The sequence below is a fragment of the Myiozetetes cayanensis genome, unplaced genomic scaffold (genome assembly GCF_022539395.1).
Source record: "Myiozetetes cayanensis isolate MyiCay16 unplaced genomic scaffold, myiCay2020 scf6-25, whole genome shotgun sequence".
In the NCBI taxonomy this organism is placed as follows: Eukaryota; Metazoa; Chordata; class Aves; order Passeriformes; family Tyrannidae; genus Myiozetetes; species Myiozetetes cayanensis.
This window is the reverse complement of record NW_026087853.1, coordinates 53492938-53513177: the sequence shown is the minus strand read 5'-3', so window position 1 is coordinate 53513177 and position 20240 is coordinate 53492938. Positions and strand designations below refer to the sequence as shown.

At 41.8% G+C, this 20240-nt stretch overlaps 1 protein-coding gene and 1 long non-coding RNA gene across 8 annotated transcripts in view; one reads left to right on the top strand and one right to left on the bottom strand.

The window, feature by feature from the left end:
• Nucleotides 1-14879, bottom strand: part of BMAL1 (basic helix-loop-helix ARNT like 1) — a 51843-nt gene extending 36964 nt beyond the window's left edge. Inside the window, exon 1 of one of the 7 annotated variants that reach the window (XM_050335477.1) lies at nt 14862-14879. The gene's annotated coding sequence lies outside the window, so the exon portion shown is untranslated. The other 6 variants (XM_050335479.1, XM_050335475.1, XM_050335474.1 and 3 more) reach the window with 6 other exon arrangements.
• The window catches only part of LOC126650555 (uncharacterized), a 271938-nt gene that overhangs the window by 173293 nt on the left and 78405 nt on the right, over nt 1-20240 (top strand). The window lies entirely within an intron of this gene.

Genomic DNA, 20240 nt, shown 5'->3' with positions numbered 1-20240 from the left:
TCTGCACTTTCAAGACATTTACAGCACTCCCGCAGGATTTGTTTTCAACATCCAAATCCCACCATGGTTTGAGCAAGACAAGTTGTGCTGAAAACTTTACACTGATCCACACCTGCACTGTGACATTTTCACTGCTCAGGAGTTTGCTCGTTTGTGAATGACAAGTTGTGAGCACACAGACACAGTGGAGGAGTATTTCTATCCACTCTGCAGTCACTGCTTCAGTGGGAGTATAAGCTTTGTTTTCTTGAGAAGGGCCTATAGCAGTAGGAAAGCCCTTTACAGAAATGCTGATACAACATAGTCCCTTTTTGTGCATCTATATATTAATGCTGATGTTGTGAACCACCAGATTTCCAAACCTGAGAATTCAGCTGCCAGAGATATAGTTGGATGCAAGCCTCAGACTTGCATTTTCCCAGAGAGGCTTTTAAATCTATGATTTCTAACTTAAATCAACAAGTTTGATTGAGTACTTCTACATTACAATTGAAACTGAAAAGGCATTTTAGAATTGCTGTTGTATTTAGAACAAAGACACACATTCCCAAATCATGACAGCTCTTACTAAAGGCAGAGGAGTGATCAGGGAACACCAGGAACTCACTTAATAGGGTCCTTATGCTATACAGATATCTTGACTGTTACCAAAAAAAAAAAAAAAAAAAAAGGAAATACAAATGGGGAAGAACAGTGTGTAACCCACACAGACACAAAAAAACAAGAGATAAAAAATCCTGCCAAGACCAAACACGGGCAATTGAGGAAGAAAACTTGTTCAGAAAAAAAGCCACCACAACAAACCACAGCCACACACACCACAAAAAGACTCATCATAAAAATGAAGGCTGCAGGTTTGGTTTATTTTTTTTTAATGATTGCTTGTGCTTGGATCAAAGATCCACCCATGCAACATCCCCCTTCCCTTCACAAGGAAGAGGGAATACAAAACAGAACCAAGGGAGATCTGATTAACAGTTGCAAACAGAAGTTTTTCCAACCCATTATTTTATTTTGAAAGAGAACATTCCATGACCCACGCAGCCTGATCCCAGTGGACCTAGGAAGGATCACTAGACAGTCCATATTCCAAAACAAAAAAGCTTAAGTAGGTTTAGATGATCTTATTTCCACAAGTAGGAGACTTGTGCCAAATATTAATAATGCAGTCCCTTAGTTACCACGTACAAATGCTCATAATTATTTACAGCTCCTGAACAGTACGGAGGATGGTTTGGATATCATCCAACAAATACCCAGCAATTAAATTTATTAGAAAATGGAAAACTTTCTAGTTTTACTCAGTGGAACAAGACAGGCAATGAGTTCTGCTTAAGGAACAATGAAGTTAGCTGATACTCTTCAGCTTAGATAAGTGAGAGGACCAAGGTCTACAAAATCATCAAATGTCACAGGGACATCCAACAAAGCTTGGCTGAAAATCTCAAAACAACACAGCTCTTCATACATGAGGTGGAAGGCTCTGGAAACTCCCTGCCAGATAACAGGAAGGCTGGAAGTCCATGTGGTTTCTGCAGAGAGGGAGGACCAGTTCAAGGACAGGAATTCTGCAGAGGGTTACCACCACATCTGGCTTGGGAAGTCCCTGAGCTGAAAGTAACTGTTGGCCCTAATCCTACTCTTTATCAGGAGCCACTCACAGCCCTGCTCCAGACAGGACTCTACAGGAACTGGATCTTTGTTATGGCAACAATGGTCACTCTTGCCTTCTTTCAGTATTAGAAATTGAGATAATGTTCTTTTGCTAAGCATTCAGAGAAACTTCTACTTAAAAGTATGATATACATGGAATGGCCATAGGGAAAGTGCAAAATATACAACATCCTCAAAAAACCCTTCTAGGTCCCCTCTGGGGATTAACCCACTTGCAGTTAACATTTTAACACCACTCAGCACCAGCTGGAACATTTAAACTGAGTCAGTACACATTAGGAGTTTAGCAAGGCCAGTGTAAAAGCTCAGCTTATCACAGAAAAAACAGCCTAATACAGGAAATCAACTTTCATAAGTGGAATTTCAAATCCAGTTTAGACAGCTGAGTTCCTATGCAGCACCCAGAAACAATAGTACTGAGCGGGGAGCCACATAAAAGTCAGCAGGCACAAACCACCCAAAACAAACACTCGGAATGGCAGGCCCTCACCTTGCCAAGCACTTCAGTTCATACCCACGTTTCTCCACTCACCTCAAGCCTTTACTACAATAGGAAATTGAGTCTCAAATCATCAACCACAGATAACAATTATCTTATTTAAAGAGGCCAAAGGAGCTAGCAAAGCAGGGAAACTGTTCCAGGTTTCCAACTGTTTCCAACCATTAAGGTTGGAAAAGACCTCCAAGCTCATCAAGTCCAACTTTGACCTTCGACTACACATGAGAAAAAACCCAACTAGACAAACATGCTCAGAACGGAAAAGAATCACATATTTCAGAGGATCATGTACTAAACAGTAGATATTTTTTGCTTTTTTCCTTTTTTTTCTGCAATGTTCATTTCAGAACACAGTCTACAGTCTCATGCACTATCTTGCCCTGACTTTAACAGAGAATTACATATCCTTCTTGGGTTTTTTCCTCAGTCACTCATCTGGTGCTCAAGTGCCATGTTTTTTAAGGATATCTGCTAGATCCCCTTCAGCTGTCTTCAAGGGTTCTGTCTCCTCTTCCATATGCACTGAATTTATTCTTTGTCCCTATATGTACGAGCTTCATTTATATTCAACAAATTCTGAAGTAATTGACTAAATTGAAAATATTTACTTTGAATAACTTAACTGACAAATGTAAATGTCATTATCTTCCTGTTAAATCAAACCATCTTTGTTTTCCTAAAGATGAGTATCAGCTCCTCAGGTTTCTCACCCTCTTTTGCCACCCTCAAGTATCAGTGCCTGAAATTTTCTCACATACAAATCATTGGTATTAAAACTTGATATTCTTATTTCAAAATAGAGAAGTGTTATGTTTTGCTGCCTTCAATTAATAAGATTACAGATCAAAACTGAGGTTTGCTTTGCTTTTTAGCATTGCCGAACAAAACTCTTAGGTATTACGTTTTATCTATGCCTTACAGAATAACAACATGAGAATTCTCTGTAATATTTTAACTCTTGTTTTGCTGCAAGACCCTCTATAGACAGTTCCCTCCTCTCTGTTACAAGTCTTTCTGACCCTCCCTCTCCTTCTCAGAGTGGTACAAAGCTGTATGTCCTTCCACTTCCTTCTGCTCAAACAGAGTATCACAGAGATAAGCAGGTAAGCTTTATCTTAATACTGATATCAGATTCATTCATATCTGTTCCCTTGCACAATCACATGTTCTGATCACCTCTGCTGCAACAGGAGGCAACCTCGTCTGCTACTTTATAATACAAACTGATATGCTGTAATTCAGGCCAAAGTTTACCTTAGAAAGATATCCTGAAAGAACCGATGTGTTAGAAGAATCTGTTACCTGCCTCCCACCTTCCCTGTTCCACAGCTTAGTTCCTCTTGTTCGTAATTTCCAGCTTTTCTAGCCTGAGTTTCACTAGGTCACCTATCAGCTATCAAACCTCATTTCATTTTCTTCTACCAGATAACCTTATCAGGGTCACTGGTTGAAGGATCAATTGAGTGAATTGCTTTTTCCTCGTTTAACAAAGTTTAGTTTTGTTCTGTTCATTTCATACTGCAAGTTTATGTTTGCAAAACAGCTCAATCCTTGAACTCTCTTCAGTTTTCTATTAACGCTTTATCAAGACTGGGAAAGTATTAAAGTTATGACATAATTATCATCATACACAGATCAACCTACCTTTGAATCCAGCTCCATATACTTGTTTACCAAGCCACAAATTCTTTTGTCTCCCTCTCCAAGCTGCCCTGGCAACTGCCAGTCAACAAAGCCCTCCCACCCTCAGTCACTTCCTCTTGTAAGGATGATATACAGGAAGACAACTGTTAGAAATGGCTCATGGATCTCTCCAGACTGCTGGAGTGATCATAGACCAACCTGCACCCCTTGGCTCTCCCACCAGCAAGAGTCTCTTCTGATATCACAGGATAGAGAACCTGATTAGTGTAACATCAAAGTTAAGTTGAAATGGCCAGAAACAAGGCTGGTGATTAATCCTTGCCTAGATCACACACAGCAACTGTATGAACCAGGTCGATAGTTTATTTAATATGTGGCTACATGGATTTTTACAGTGCAGCACAGACTCTTCTTTGGGAGACTCATGTGGCAGAATTCACACTTTTTTATTAGTTTGTCAGTTGCCTTTTGTAACTGCAAGAGTAGTTAACCTCCTGCCTTCAGCATTCAGCTGTGCACTCCCATACAGCACTGGCACTTACAAAACCCACAGTGAGCTTTTTAGAGCCCCAAAATAGATTAGAACTAATCCTGTAAAAAAGTAATTAAAAAAAAAAAGCTACAAGTCTGAGTAGATCACAGTGAGGTGATTCAGGAAGTCAAACAAGTGGCAGCACCGTACAATGGAGGGGCAGAGATGACAACCTCACCAGCAGGTGTCCATATAATTTACCTCTCAAACACACTTGAACACGAGCACAAGCAGATCATCCTCTTAAAGGATATTATAGCAACAATAAGCCCACAAGGTCCCCAGTGCAACAGAAGGATTCAAGAAACAGTCTGAAAAGTATTTATTTTGTTGGTGAGCTGCTGCTTTGAATAAATGTACCCCTTTTATTGAAGGCTGTTTTATCAACACCAAAGTTTATTCCATCTCCAATACACAGGAGCACAGTCAAGAAAGGAGTCTGGATGAATGTTATCCAACATCCAGGGAAGTCATGTTTAAAAAATATTGTTCCCTATTGGAGTGGCAGTAAAACCATCAAATATAATTACACTGAGATGACTGATGTTTACAGCCTGAAAAACAGGAACATGAAAACTCTGAAGATAAGCAGAACACAACAACACAAGAAGCCACCAGGAACTAAGAGAGCATCCCATTGAAGGGTAGAAGGCAAGGAAAAGATCACATGTGGAAGTGATTCTGAGGAGTACACTCCTGGAAGGATGTGTGGAAAATACAGAAGCATATCAGGAAAAATGATTGAAGAGAAACCCAAGCACTGTTGCCAAACAAAGACTCAGCCAAATCACGTCACAGGGAGGAGTTAAAGAGGATATGCTGGGTTGTATATGGAAGTGGAAAACTGTGCTACTTCACCATAGCATGCAATTAGGTTTGCTAGAAAGGGCAGAGTTAACTGTATTTATCCCTAATGTTTCTTTAATTAGAAGAAACCTGCTAGTCCACCAAGATTTTTCCAGGTGTTGGAAGGGCAGGAAATTTTCTTTTCTGCTTCCTGAAAGTCTTTGAAATTCACTTGCCAGCCACTCCTACAGGCAAACCTGAAAACTTGCACCTGTGTTATTCTCTGACCCCGTGGCCAACACAGCTTCGTTCCAAAACATTGTCATCACCACAAAACACACATATAGACACAGAGAAAAAAGCAAACAAAGCACTCACAGAACTGAGACAAAAGGACAGAAAGCCACACAAAGGAAATTTTAAAGGTGAGTTTTTGTGTGTATGTGTGTCTGTAAATAAAGTCAGGGACCATTAAGATACCAGTTATCAGGTTTTCAGAAGTCACCAAACAAAATTCAGAAGAAAAAAGGAAAAATAGGTTTCACTGACAAGTAACAGAAACTGGTACTTTTTCAGGTTTGTCAAGGAACACCATCATTCCAGTATGTTTAGGGCTACAGGGAACTAGCAAAGCACAGAAATATCCTAAACCTAGAGGACAAGTAGGTTGAGTGACCAAATACTTGTTTTAAAAAATAAGAAGTACACATCTGAAATCTGTGCCAAAGGAAGTACATTACACAAGTTCTACAGCACACCATGAATGAATCCATGGGGGCTTAACCACTTGCCTGAGCAAATCCTGCTCTAAAAAGCACATAATTTTGTCCAACAAGCACCCAGAACCCTCCAACACTAACTTAAGCATTTAAAGGGACCTCAAAAATCGTAGAAGGTTCAATAATAATAATTACACAATAATAATAATAATGACGCTACAACATTACTTAGGTCTCTAATGAGGTACAAACAGGCACTTTTTCCTCACTTTTTTGTTACATGGATGATTTTTTTTTTGGTCCTGCCTCTTTCCAAGATGTGCAATTATTTGGTCCTTACTAGTGTTTATGTGCTCTAAGAAAAAAAATAGGTCAATTCATTTTAAGCAGAAGGTATGGATTCTCCTGTTAACTACTGACTTAAACTGTTTCTTACTTTCCATCTATATTGCAAATTTACTTCAAAAGTTTTGGTAAATCTGTTTAAGTTCACATTACAGTCATACAAAAAGCTTTTCATGTCACTGAACACAAGGACAATTCTCCTGAAGAGCTACTTGAGAGGAATATCAAGAATTGAGGTGCCAATATTTCCCTAAGGGGAAGCCTGGGCAGATTTTAGAGAGTTTTGCTTCCAAAAAACAGAACATGGACACAAACTGACAGCCAGATGAGATCTGTGCTAAGTTAGAGACCATTCTTAAACAGCAAATCAAAATTATTTTTGTTTGTTTGTTTGGTTTTTTAATAAACAGACAGGTCTCCTCCTCAAAAGGGAGCGCAACTATTGGTCTTGGTAAAGAAAAATCTTCTTCCATTCAGTCTCTTCCCCGTATTCCATTTCCTCCAGATTTCCTGGCAAGTCTAAGTGGAGGCATTGCTGGGCCTCTGCCCATTTCAGATAAATTATCATTTTGACAACAACTTGGACGCACAAGTGTTCAGCTCTGGCACAGTCAGGTGACGGTGGTGAACAAGCTCCTCGGAGATTTACGTATCTGGAACAATTCTATATTTGTTCATCTGGAAACCCAGGAGCACATGGGCCAGTGAGGGGAAAGGGAAAAGGATCAGAGGGCTGAGTTACTATTGCTTGTTAGAAAACAGAATTTTTTAAAAACTGGTGCAATAAATACTGAAAAGCTTCCCTGTATAGCTCCAGAGATTAAGTAAAAAGTTGCTGTTTTTTTCTGGCTTCTGGGTTTTAGTATCAAAGCCAGATTTTTTTGAACCAAATTTTTATGTAGGTTTATGAAAGAAATGACCCAACACAGCTTAATCCAAAAATATTCTGCCACCAAGCCTCTTCTTCCACATCAAGGCTGCAGTGTAACACGTTTAAAACAGCACTCTTCACACTTACTGCCTCTCCCACTTCCCCTTCAGGACTACTCATTCCATGAGCTCTGCTGTTTCCTAACCTACAAAAGCAGAAACGTTTATGAACCCACAAGTTGTATGGTCTCAGTAATCCCAAATAAATCTTTGTGGGGAAAACCAGCCAAGTCCCAGCAGATTCCCCTGTCCAGTATCTTTGCCCTAACACATCTGCCCTCATGGAGCAGAGGGACAGGACACATGTATGGAAATGCTTAGCTGGGAAAGAGTTGGAGTGTTGATGGAGGCTACATTGTCCACATCAATCCAGCTTAAATCATCACCAAAACTACCGTCCAAATTCATCCAGCTGTCACTGGATGTTGCAAAGGATTCATGTGTCACTATAAAGCAAATTGCTGGGCACCAGATAATTCTTTTTGGTCATGGAATTTTGATTTTTGTCCTGGCAAAGTACCTGAGCATATCTCTGGTGACGCTGCCCTGAACACCCGTATTTCCCACATGGATCCTTAAAAGTCTCCAAAAATTCACCAGTCAGCCCAGAATTCTTGGGAGGAACATACAGATGAAGGATACAGTCAGAAAACTTGCCCAGTGGCATCAGCTGGACACAACTGCTAAAATTTGCTCCAAGATGGTTAGTTGATAATCTCCAACAGGAATGGGAATGTGGAAAAATCAGTTTCTATAACAGCTGACTGCTGTAATTTTCTCCTCTACTGTTTTTTTCCCCTCTCATCATCTAACTCTTGATAATGACAAAAGCATTAGAGTAACAAACAAGCTACTCCAGCTAAGAAAATAAAGCAGGCATTTGCTGTGGAAGAGTCTCATGGTCAAGTCAGAGAAATTAGGACAGGAATTACCTCATTCAACAAATAATGCCAAGTATAGTAATTGAGATCTCTTTATTGCCAGCTGGGATATCTTAAACAGACTGAACTAGATTTTAAAATGCCACAAGAGGGAAATACCCATCTTTCTGCAGACTCTTTCCTGGACAGACAAGCTGACCAAGTTGCACATGTCTGAGATGGGGATAAATATATTTAAATAAAAGCCTTAGAATTTCTAACAGAGATGAAACAGAAAATCCCAGCACAAACCCAAGCTAGCATAAACTCACTGCTCTTATTTCTGTCTTGCTGTTTAGAATAGGAATATCCAATTAGCAGCCTTGTATTTCTAAAATATGAATAACTCCTACTACTTCTAGAATTTGGACTCAAACTGCACAGCAAGCATTTGACAACATTTTAAACAGAATATTCTTTAATTACAGAGCACTTCCAGCAACTCTAATGTTTTTATGTGACAAGTCCCTCTAAGAAGTCACTGAGCCTGACTTGAAAGGTTTCTAAAATAAACTGCAATATTCAGAGGCTGGTTTGGCCATTGCAGCCAAAAAATATCTTCAAATAAGAGGAGAAACTCAAACAGGAGAAACTCTATAAAAATAGGGAGAAAACAACACTATTTGTAATAGAAACTTCCAAACCATAGTAAACTGGGTATAGATTAAAAGCACAGTATAATGTTTTCTAGGAAAGCAAGTTTGCCTAATGTTCTGGGGCTTTATCAGATTGTTAAGGAATAAAAAAGTAAATTGATATAGCAGAGCCTTCTAAGATCACAAAATTCAGTAAATTTCTGGATTTCTGAATTTGGGCCACATCCTGAGCACAACACAAAAATATTCTTAAGTATATTGGCAGCACAGTGTTAATACTGTGCTGTCTTTCATTAACTCATTGAATTAATTTCATCATAACAAACCAATCTGTAAATGCAAATGCAAAGATTACAGGAAATGCCTTGGCAACCGAGCACATTGGGAAAGGGGACAGAGGAATAAATAGGTGTCCTGTTTCTCAGTCAACAATTACAGAACCTCAAACTGGAAAACCCAACATGATCAAGACAAGGTCAAAAAACACATTCTAATATAAACCTCAAAACCAAATATCTGATTTTTTTTTTTTTTGTAATGTATTCTGGACCACAGATTCTGTCCCTGAAAAATGAGCAGGTCATTCAAGACTACAGGCAAAATAAATACTATTTTAAAAGGTTATACTAAAACTAATAAGCCAGTAGCCAAACTGCAGCACAAAGCCCCAAACTCCAGGGGATTTAAAATACAGTTATTGGAGGTCCTTGAGTGACAAGTAAAAGTAACAGTAGAACTCGAACCAAAGCCATCTTGCTGCCACTCTCAACACAACTACGATGCATGCACACAACATAAAGGGTAAGAGTTTTGTTATTTTAATGTATCATTTTAATTCAAATTGGAACAGAAGTTGTAAATTTCATAATACTCCAAGAAAAATCCACAGATGACAAAGAAATCCATTCATAGCAAGCCAAAGAAAGCAGAACCCAACCAAACCAGTTCAAGGAAACTATAAAACTACCGGTTTTAAAGACATAAAAAGCATTCTTAGAAAAAAGGAAAAGTTAAAATAAAAGTATATTAGTTTTATTTCCTCCTGGTTTTGTCCTTTTCACTCCATCCAATTAATATTCTGCAGTACTGCATCATTTAGCAATTTCTACCAAAGTCTTTCTGTCTTTGTCCTCTTTTGTTAGGCAAACTACAAAAGGCAAGGGCACTTTAAGGAAGTTTCCAAGATAAAAAGAACTTGAGATTAAGAATAATACTTATTTCTGAGTTCTCTGCCAGTCTCAATTCATTCTCCCTTCAAAATCTACATCAATCCCAAATGAATAATACTGGATTAGAGTTTTCTGAGTAGTCCTGTATCAAGAATACATCCAATCTTTAAAATACATGAGTTCCATTAACTAATTTTTACCTGACACAGAAAGGAACTGAGGCAAAAGGCTGCAACTGAACAAACACCTATGACTTACTATAAAATGCCTTCCTATGAGAGTGATTTCAGGGTCATGGTGCCAACACACAGTTTAGGAATTGCCAAACATCCTTCCCAGGGTTACAGCAACAGCACCTGGGAAGATGGATTTCCACCACAGCCACACCAGGGAAGGACCGTTAAGGATTTAGCAATGCGTTTGCTGCTTGTACCAGATGCCACTAACTTGCCTTGCACCTGGAAAACAGAGCCTACTGAGATTTGCAAGGAAAGCACTGTCAAAACAACCAGGAAAACTACAACACTGCCTCAGCTGCTTGCATTCACATGAATGGGTTTATTTAAAGTTAGCAGAGAACGTCAACACCTTGGGCCACAAGAAACGTGGCTTGTTAGTTCACCATTCTAAAACCCTGCCAAGGATATTCCTTGCTCTATAAGCAGCCTTACTGGCACCATTCCTAGAGAAGACCAACCGTAGTGAATTCCAGCACAGCTGCAGCGCAGGGTCACAAGCTGTTCTGACACCAGCAGCTGACCCAGAAGTGCGTCTGACACAGGAGACATTGAATAACAGCTTCTCAAATGGCAGGAGGCTTAAAAGGTTACAAATTCTGAAAGCACCAGCTAAGAAATCTCTCTGCAGCTGCAAAGGAGAGAGGATGACCTGAACATGGAGAAGAAAGGTGAACACATCTTTCTGGGGAGCACAAATAATCCTGCACTTTACAAGTGAAAAACCCATTGTCAGCCAGTTCTTGAACTGAATTAAAGTATAAACCAGGAACTTTAGCAACAGATAAAATAAATTTGAAATAATACCAAACACAACAGAAACCATTGATCTTCTTTGGAGCAAAGACTGAAATGCCAGACTACATTTTGTAGTTAATGAATATTCCACACTGACAAAGCCTGAAGATGCTGTTTTAATCTGCATTCTTCTGCAGAATGGATTAAAAGAGAAATTACATTTCTCAACATCTGGTGAAAGATCAGGTTTCCAAGGAGATGAAGTCTGGGCCTTGGATAAGTAGCCTTACTGCATTTTCCCAACACAGTGAGATAAAAAAAAAGCAGGTGCAATACGTAGTTCATGCCAGTGAGTTATTCACCCCAAGATGCACCTCATTCAAGGTAAAGTTCAGTCAGATATACAGCACAGGTTATCTGACAATATTCAAAGTGATTAAATACAGATAAAAACAATTTGATAATTACAATGGAGATATCCTCCTCACACCAAAAAACCCCTCAAAACTTCAGTAGGCTTTATAAATAACTCACCAATTCTTTAAAAGAAAAGCATTCTCATTTTGCAAGTGCATCATTTTGTGTTCTGATTCAATACCTTGAGTTCGAACCGTGTATAGTAACACCTGAGTACACAAAATTCACCAGTCTGGATTTGACTAAACTAAACCTAGAACCGCTGCAGTGCAAGATTACCACATCCATATAAATACATACACATCCCCCACAGGCAGAGTTTACTACTTTACTTTAGTGCATTATCTGAAATCTACCTCAACAATTCTTAGAGAGACTGAAAGACCCAGATGGAAAATGCATTTGAAAATGCCCATAAACCACCTTATTTTCATCTGCAAGCACCTTCAAACCTCCACAGTAACTTCCATGGGTTGATCAAGCAGAACTTCTAATAACTAAGTTCAAAAGCTGGTGCTGAGTTCCAGTCAGCACCATCTCAGCTACTGCACTTATCAAAATCAGTAATTTCAGGCTGAAGTTCTCCAAGTGAGATGACAGACAAAAATTAAAGTTTCAAACCATGTTTAATGTATTAAAGTAAACAGAGAAATCTGAAGTATTCTTTGAGTTCTGCCAACTTACTGAAAGCAAAACAGCTCTGCAAGATTAAAAATATGCATTCCTTCAGGTACTCCTGTCCCTCCAGTCAAAGTGTAACCACACAGGCTACTGGCTCTGTGCTGAAAACAGCATAAAATATTGAATTTGAGCTGGAAAAGAGCTTCTGTATTCCTGTAAACTAATTAACCTGCACGTCTCCTGTTATTTCCAGCAGGCTTGGTCTCAATTCCCTTTAAAAAATGGCACACAGGCTGCAGTCACCACAGTTGTCCTCAGCTTTGTCCTCATAGCCTTGCATGGCATCAAGGAACTGTGTGCCACTTTGAGCTCTGCCAAATAAATCCAATGAGTCCCCATTGTTCTTATTCCTGGTTTTCCAAAAGACTTTTTGAAAGCAGATATTTGAAGGGGAAAAGAAAAATCACCAATTAACTTCCCCTATAAACATCACCTTCCTAAAAAATCCCAAGCAATGGTCCCCAAATATAGCATGTCACCTGGGAGCCCATGGTGACAGTGACATGGCAGCAGATCCTAATTCCAGCTTTGTGGAATTCCAGTTACAGCCACCTTAGTTTACTGATAGCCAAACCAAACAGCTCTCCTCATGTTCTCTGAGGGAATTGCCTCTTGCCTAGGCACTCTCCCAAGGAACTTCTTTTACAGATTTCAAGCCTACACAGCCCCTCACACCACAACTGGCATCCAAACAGACAGTGGAAACACACAGCATGGAAGGGAACACGGGATAAAACAGCTTATTAACCCAATAAAATGTTGTGGTTAGAGGTTATTTTACATACTCAATTTCTACAAGGAGGCATCAAAAACCATGAATGGCCACAAGAAACACAAACCCACAGAAGTCAGAAGTAGTAAAGCCTTTCCCCTTAATAAGCAACTGTGGTTTAGAATAACCAGACTGAGAGGTCTGTAGTTGCTGATGCTTCAAAGAGCTATTTACATTTGCATATTCCTAGAGGATACAAAACATACATTCTTGGGAGGGCAGAGTTTAACCTCAGCCTTCTGCAAGACCGTTTACAGAGACAGTTATCCAGAATTACAGCTAATTAAAACAAACATCCTTTCTTTTCTCCCCTACAAACTGAGCTACAGCCTGCGTATTATCAGTCAGTCCTATCTAAAAAGTATTTTGATTAAAGAAAAGATATACTGAACAGGCAGGACCGGTACTTTTTGAGCTTATTTTAAAAAAGAAACATAGTATCATTTTGAATGTTGAAGTTACGGCACGTAAAAAAAAATTCTACTTAAAGATTGAATTTTGAGACAAGATTAGACTCAAAATCATCCAAGCAGACGATCACTCTCTGCAGCTGACCCTTTCTACCTCGCACACTGAGAAAACACTTTAAAATTCCTGTAAGCACATCTGCTTCCAAGGCAAGGAAACACACCCACTTGTTCCTTCACCGTTATTTTCCAAGTACCAAAACCTTCCCAAAATTGTTATAGCCGAAGCACTGGAGTAACAGAAACCTTCAGCAATTAAAAACGCAAAGCGATTCTTCCTCCTGCCTTCCCAAGCGCAAAAATCCCGATCTTGGGAAGCCGCCTCGACGTTCCCGATGTGTGTTCCACGCATCCCTTCTCCCCGTGGCAGCCCAGGCGCTCAGGTGTCAGACACGGCCCCGGCACCGGGAGGGCTGCCGGGAGCGGGGGGTTCCCGCTGGAGTGAACCCTCTGGCGGGACCGGCCACCGCGTGACACATCCATGGGAATTCCCAAATTCCCCAGCACCACCTTCGCTTGGGGGATTCACACGGGGCCTCCGCGGATCCTGGGGCGACCGGCAAGAGACCCCGCTCGGACGGGGCCGCTCCGGTGCCAGGGCCGGGGCACTGACGCCTCCGTGGGACCCGCCGCCGCACCCCCGGCCCGGGCTGGGGGAACAGCCCGGCCCGGCGCCCTCCGCCCACGGCGGGACCCCGGCCCGGCTCTGCCCGCGGGGCCCGGGCCCGGCTGCGAGCCCCGTACCCCATCCCGGTGCTGTCACAGCCGCGGGGCTACGCACCAGGCGCCGCTGCCCCGCCGCGGTCCGGGCTCCCGGTGTGGGGGGACCAGCGCTGCACCGCCGCCGGAGGGGTCCCCAGCACCCCCCGTCTCCCGCTCCAACCACCCCCAATCCCGCCGCTCCCCCCTATCCCGGTGACCCTGCTGTTTCTGCGGCGCGGCGGCTCCTCCGGGGCAGCGATCCCCTCACACCCGCCTCGCCCCCGCCCTCCCTTCACGCCCCCCCCATCGCCCCCCGCCCACCGCCCCTCGCGCTCACCGCGGGCTCCGCGCGCGCCCCACGCCGCGCCGCGCCCAGCCGAAGGGAGGGGCGGGGCGGAGTCGCAGCCCTCGGCAGCGCCGCGCGCCCGGCTCGGCAGCCCCCCGTCCCTGACCTACTTTCCGCCTGGCTTGCCACCCGACGGCGCACCACTAACCTACTTTCCAGCCAATGGCACCCTCCCCTGGCCCCGCGCCGGACGCGCCCGCCCGCCAACGGGAGAGCGGCGCCGCGCCCGCCCGGGCCAATGGGCGACCGGAGAGGAGGCAGCGCCCGCCCCCCTGAGCGGCGGCCAATCCCCGGGCGATCCCGCGCCGGCGACCAATAGGAAGCGTGGGCTAGCAGAGCTGGCCTCGCCCCCCGCGCGGCAGTGGGGCGGCCGCGAGAGCCCCCGGGGCCCCGGATGTGGCGATGGCGGCGGGGTCGGGGCGGGGTCACGGAGGATTCGGAGAGCTCGCGGCGGCCGCGGCGGCTGTTCCCGGGCGGTGCCGCCCGAGGCTGCCTGTCGCTCCCCCGCCCCGCGGCCGCCGGTGGGATTCGCCCGCGCCGATGCGTCACTGCAGTGTGACGTCAGCGTCGGCCGTGACGTCACGCGGCGAGGTGTGAAGGTCATGGCGGCGCTGCCCCGGCGCGGCCGCGGGGCCCGGCAGCGCCTCCCGCCCTCCCGCCAGGCCCAGGCACCGCTATGACCACCCACCCGCCTCCTCGGGCCCTCGGCACCTTTGTGTCCCTCAGCCCAGCGCTGCCTCGGCTGCCTCCGCTGGCCCTGGTGCCGTGCCAGGCCCGCCTCACCCCGGCAGCTCTGTGCGGGTGCTGGTGGTGTGTCACCGGGTTGATGTTTCGTCACACAGCGCAATTCCTGAGTCCACCAGTGACAGCCCCGAGGCTCCCTCCCGCCGGTTTGGGCAGCACGTGTGTGGCGTTGGCCCTGCTCTCATTGTCTCCAGCACTCCATCTCTCTCAGAACCATCCTATGACACCGATGCCTTCCCAGCGTTAATTTTGATCTGCAGGTGTACAAGGCCAGTGACGGAACATGGCAAAGCCATCCACTGCACCATGTTACAACCTAAATTTAGCTAATCCACACCACCACAGTGCTGGCTTCCATAGGGAATGTGTTGTGAAGCACATAATCACAACTTAGCTGCTTTCAAATGCAAACACTTGCTAAGTGTGATTGCAGGGTTGCCACATCAGATTGTCATTGCCACACTGTAATTGCCTTAACATTTCCTGTCCTGTGATGCCACATCCCAAAGGTTTACTGGTGTAACATCACCAGGGAAGTGGGGATTGCAGCAGTATCACATCACAGTGTGGTTGTGGGTATCCCAGTCCAGTGGCTGTGGTTATCCCAGTCCACTCACAGGACCTGGGCTCATCCTATGACAGCATTAAGTTTTGGTTTCCACCCAACTGACCTGGGACTAAACACAGGCAACAAGTGGCCCTTGCTGGATGCCAGCTTTCTATTCACATCAGGATGTTCCTGCTAGAGGAGAAACCCTCCAGCAGAACGAGTTAAATGAAATCCCATACATTAGCAGGATGGAAATGTATACCATGGTGAAAAAGGAGAATATGCATCCTTTTTCTTTTTTTTTTTTCCCAGCAAATGCTTTAGTGGTGCTGCTTTGATTTGTTTTACTGCACAGAAGTTATGGAGGTGGAGAAGTCTCCTTGACTACTTCTTTCTTCTAAGTCTTTGTAATTTTGATCATTGTTTCTACCCATCTGTAGAAATAATCTTCCTTATGGGCTCAATCACATACTGTCTGTTGTAATGAGCCTAGTGACTGTTGTAGGGAGTGATGCCAAGAGTAATGATCTTTAGCTATTTCTGTAGGAAAGCAGTTTAGCAGGCCATATGTCATATTTCCCAGTAAATGACTGTTTTGAATTGTTTTTATACTGTAGTTCCTATTCATGAGATATTAAAGAAAATAACAGCATCTGGTTAATCAAATTCTGAATTTCAGCATATGATGATATGTATCAATCCTATTCTGTGACTTGCTTTGAAATAGATGGTAAGTTCAATGCAGAGAATTTCTCTCTGTGGGTTGGTAAGGCATCTTATAGGTGACTATTATACCTTTAAATTTTAAGGGTGAAGAGCTAAGGCAGTTTGAAGTTTAACAAGACCTGAGTTCAGCTACTGTTGCCAGAAAGGAGTTTGCACCACCCTTCTACCACACATTTCTAAAGACAAAAAGTGAACAGAAGAAGTGAGGCTTGATCAAAGGTAGAGTATTTTCTCCTTGTGGGGTTCTTGAGGGAGCACTTAAAACTGAGACCACCCCACAAATTGTGGAAGCTGCTGGACAGAGCAGCAGGTGTGTGTGATACAGCAGCAAAACCATTTCCTCATCCAGACAACTCAGACTTGATTAATTTTCAGATTTTACCCTTTTTTTTTAAAGAAGGCAAATTAGATCTTAAACAGAATTTTAACTGCCTCCCTAACTATATTAACATATTGTGGGTTACACCATGTTTAAACCCCAAAATTTAGACTAATTTTTGGTTTAAAATGATGATTTCGAAACAGGAAGAGTGTGCTACATGGCAATTGTACTGAAAACGTTTTATTAATATAACGTTGGAATAACTAGCCTATATTCCAGCTGATTTTCTTTACTGTGTTCATGTTTGAATGCTACAGTAACCCCTTTCCTGGTCTTGGGGTTTTTGTTTTGTGTCAAGAAGAGTAGTGAGTGTGGTCTTCTTTAAATGCAGCTTAGACAAGGTATACTAAGGCTGTGTCAGTGGTTTCACTTTAGAATCTGCAATTTTTAATTGATTTTTAAAATCCAGATAACTATTTTCATTTAAAACAAAAACAAAAACAAAAACAAAACCTCACAGTGTTTTTTTGTTCGGGCTTTTTTGGGGCAGGGGTTGCCTTCAAACAGTCTTGATGTATTTCTGCAAGAACAGATGTTCAGAAGTAACAAGCCAAATTAGTCCTCTAATGTTTTAGTTGTGTTTCCTTTGAAACATCATTCATGACTCCAGTTAGAGATACAGAGGGACAGAAATCTCTGAGTCTTTGGAGTGTGAGTTTTTGTAAAATATTTTGGAGATAGTATTTTAAATGTTTATTTTTTAATTTCTTCCAAAATATGTCCAAGATGTGCTATATATTTTAGCACCTAACTGTGGATCCAGCTGCTTTAGAGCATTTAAACAGCTGCTGTTTGTTTATAGATTTTTTCAGACATGCAATATTAATTAACCGATCTTAGTCTTTAATCTAGTCTCTTCCTCCAATTGACTGTAGACATACAAGCTGGGATCTCACCTACAGCAGGAGAAGTTACAGGTCACAGAAAATTAGCAAGGCTTAATAACTTGTATACCTGGATTTCTTTTGTACATTAAACAACGCAGAGATGTAGTGAGACATGTTTCTCCCCCTGTTACAGAGAACTGGTGCCTTGATTCAACCCAGTTATGAGAGCAGAAGAAACTGAGCACCGTGGCTTGGGCTGTGTGCAGACTGATGCAAAAAAACCCTCACAGTGGTGGTTTATTTACTATGGTCTGTCACAAATGGATGGCTCAAACCTCTTCAAAACAAAAGCTTTATCATAATAAGCTATTGCAGACTCATTCTTTTCATAGTTCCTCAAGTCCTTGAGTTATTACAGCACCTAAGCCAGGGGAATATTAGACTTTGCTGCTTTTGTTTGTATAAACACTTCTTACTTTGAAGAGTGTACCTCCTACCACAATGCTTCCAAATTTGAGCATTAAAAATCATACCTATAAAGCAGTAAATGTTGACTTTTTTATGTGCCTGCTTCCTTCTGAGCTTCTTAAAACCAACTCTTCTTCCTTCCAGCCTTTGTCATAATTTCAAGGGCTAAAAGCTCATTTCAGACAAAAAGAGAAAATTCTTGTACAATCCATTGATTTCAGTCCTGGGGTCTCTGAGAACACCAATTAATATTTAGAGACTCAATAGGAACTCTCAAGAGCTGGCAATCCATTGTGTGGCAGCAGAACAACAACAGGAAGAAGAATCTAAGGAGGAAAATGAGGCTAAAGCCAGGGAGTTAAAAAATTCCAAGTACTTCTCTGCAATATTTTCTTAATCTTTATGGAAGGCTCAGGACATAGAATTTTTATCTTTATCTGAATTCAACCTTAATGAAGGTTGAAGTGCTTCAGAGTTTTTACTTCATTAAAAATATATGGAAGCTAGTTTGTTTTTCAGAGACTGAAAGTCTGAACCTGAAAGAGATGTGGTAAATGGTAAATACCTTAATCAAATTGTATTGAGTAAAATATTTAAAGTTAAAAAGTCTTAAAGGCTACAGCGTTTTCAAATAACAGCATTTCCTACTTTTTCTTTTTTTCCCCCAGGATTCACTGGTGTGAGATTCTTACAAAAAAAATAATAAAACATTCTCAAACTCATTTTGTTAGAAGAGAATCAGACCAAAGGCACTCTGGAAATTGCTGGCAGCCTTTCTTCAAAATTTGTTGAGGATGCCAGGATTTTCTACCTTTCACTGTCAACTGCATCTTTGCATGGGATTAGTTGGTTTCTTAGTAACAAAAAAAGCTATTGATTTTGTAGTGCCTTTTTTTTTGTCTAGTCTGTCTTTCATCCTTTTTAAGAGTGGTGGCAGCTTCACTTGAACAATGGTATGAGAAATATAATTTTTCTCATAGAACATGGAAGAAAAGATCTTTTGGGCATTGGTTGCTACATTTCAGGAGAGTAACAACAACCTATAATGAGGGAGCGAAGCTTAATTTATTATTGGAATACAACCTCATTTAAGAATAGCAAAATCTATTAAATCCGTAAGCTAAATTTCACAGAACAGCCAGAGCAAGACAGTACATATGAAGCTTTGACTTGAAGGTGTGAAAAAACCCACCAAGACTTTTCCTTTTGGTAATGAAATGAACAGAGAATGAATTTCAGCCAGCCTTGATTTACTTGTTTTAAGGGGAAAATAAGAAGCAGAATTAGTTGAACAGAAAGGTATAGATGGAATTGTAAATGTCATTCAAATAATATTTTTTTTTCATACTGGCTGATTAATAGCCACAGACTGTATTAATTAAGTATAATATCCTCCCTTTTACGGATTGGAAAAACAGACCTGGATATTAATGAGTTGGCCAGGATTACACCCACATATTAAGTCAGATGCAAACCACAATTAGAACTGGAGTACCTCATGGCAGCCTTCTGAAGAGTTTGGTAAGTCACTCAGCACCTCCAGTTAGTTTTTCACATCAGTTACACAAAACATTTTACTTGTTTTCCAAATACAAGGAAACCGTAATGCTTAGGTCACATATTTTGAAAATAAGGTACACAATCTGTAAAAATTAGGGGCTTGATTTTCTTTTCAGTTAGTGCTGATAACTCTAATAAAAGCTTAATAATCCATAGTTAGAGGATAGTGTAATTTGAATCCATTCCTTTAGGATTTCCAGATTGACAGGCTGTAATGTGACAGTGGGATGGTGATTTTTATTTTTTGGCCTTTCAAATTGTAAATATACTGGACCTTGTTCTAGAGTTTTTACTTAATTCTTCCACGGTCATATTTCAGCATCACTTTCATACTGATTCCATTGGGCACCTGGAGTGAGGCCTGCAAACTCCCATGGTTAAACACATGACATAGGTTGTACTTCCCCACAACATTCCATGATTCCATCCTGTGTTTAAAGATTACCATGCTTTCAAAGTTGTGACTGGCTGTAGACAGGAAAAAGGGGAAGAGAACTGCATCTTTTATGTTTTAAGGTAAGTTAGGATTTCTCCGTTGTCTACAGAAAATTAATTAAGTGCTGTGCTAATATTATTTTGATGCAAAGTAATGTTAGATAAACAACATTTTTGTTGCCAGAGAATATCATGCTATTTTAAAAACAGAGCAAAAGCAGACTGTTTCTGAGGATTGTGAATGTACCAACCAGTAGGTGTGCCTGGCTTGTTGTAAATGGGAAAGGTGGGAGGACTCCCTCTTGATATTAGTACATGTAAAAAGACAGGAAGTACTTAGGGAAGGTTTCCCTCTTGTTCTGAGTTCCAGGAAAG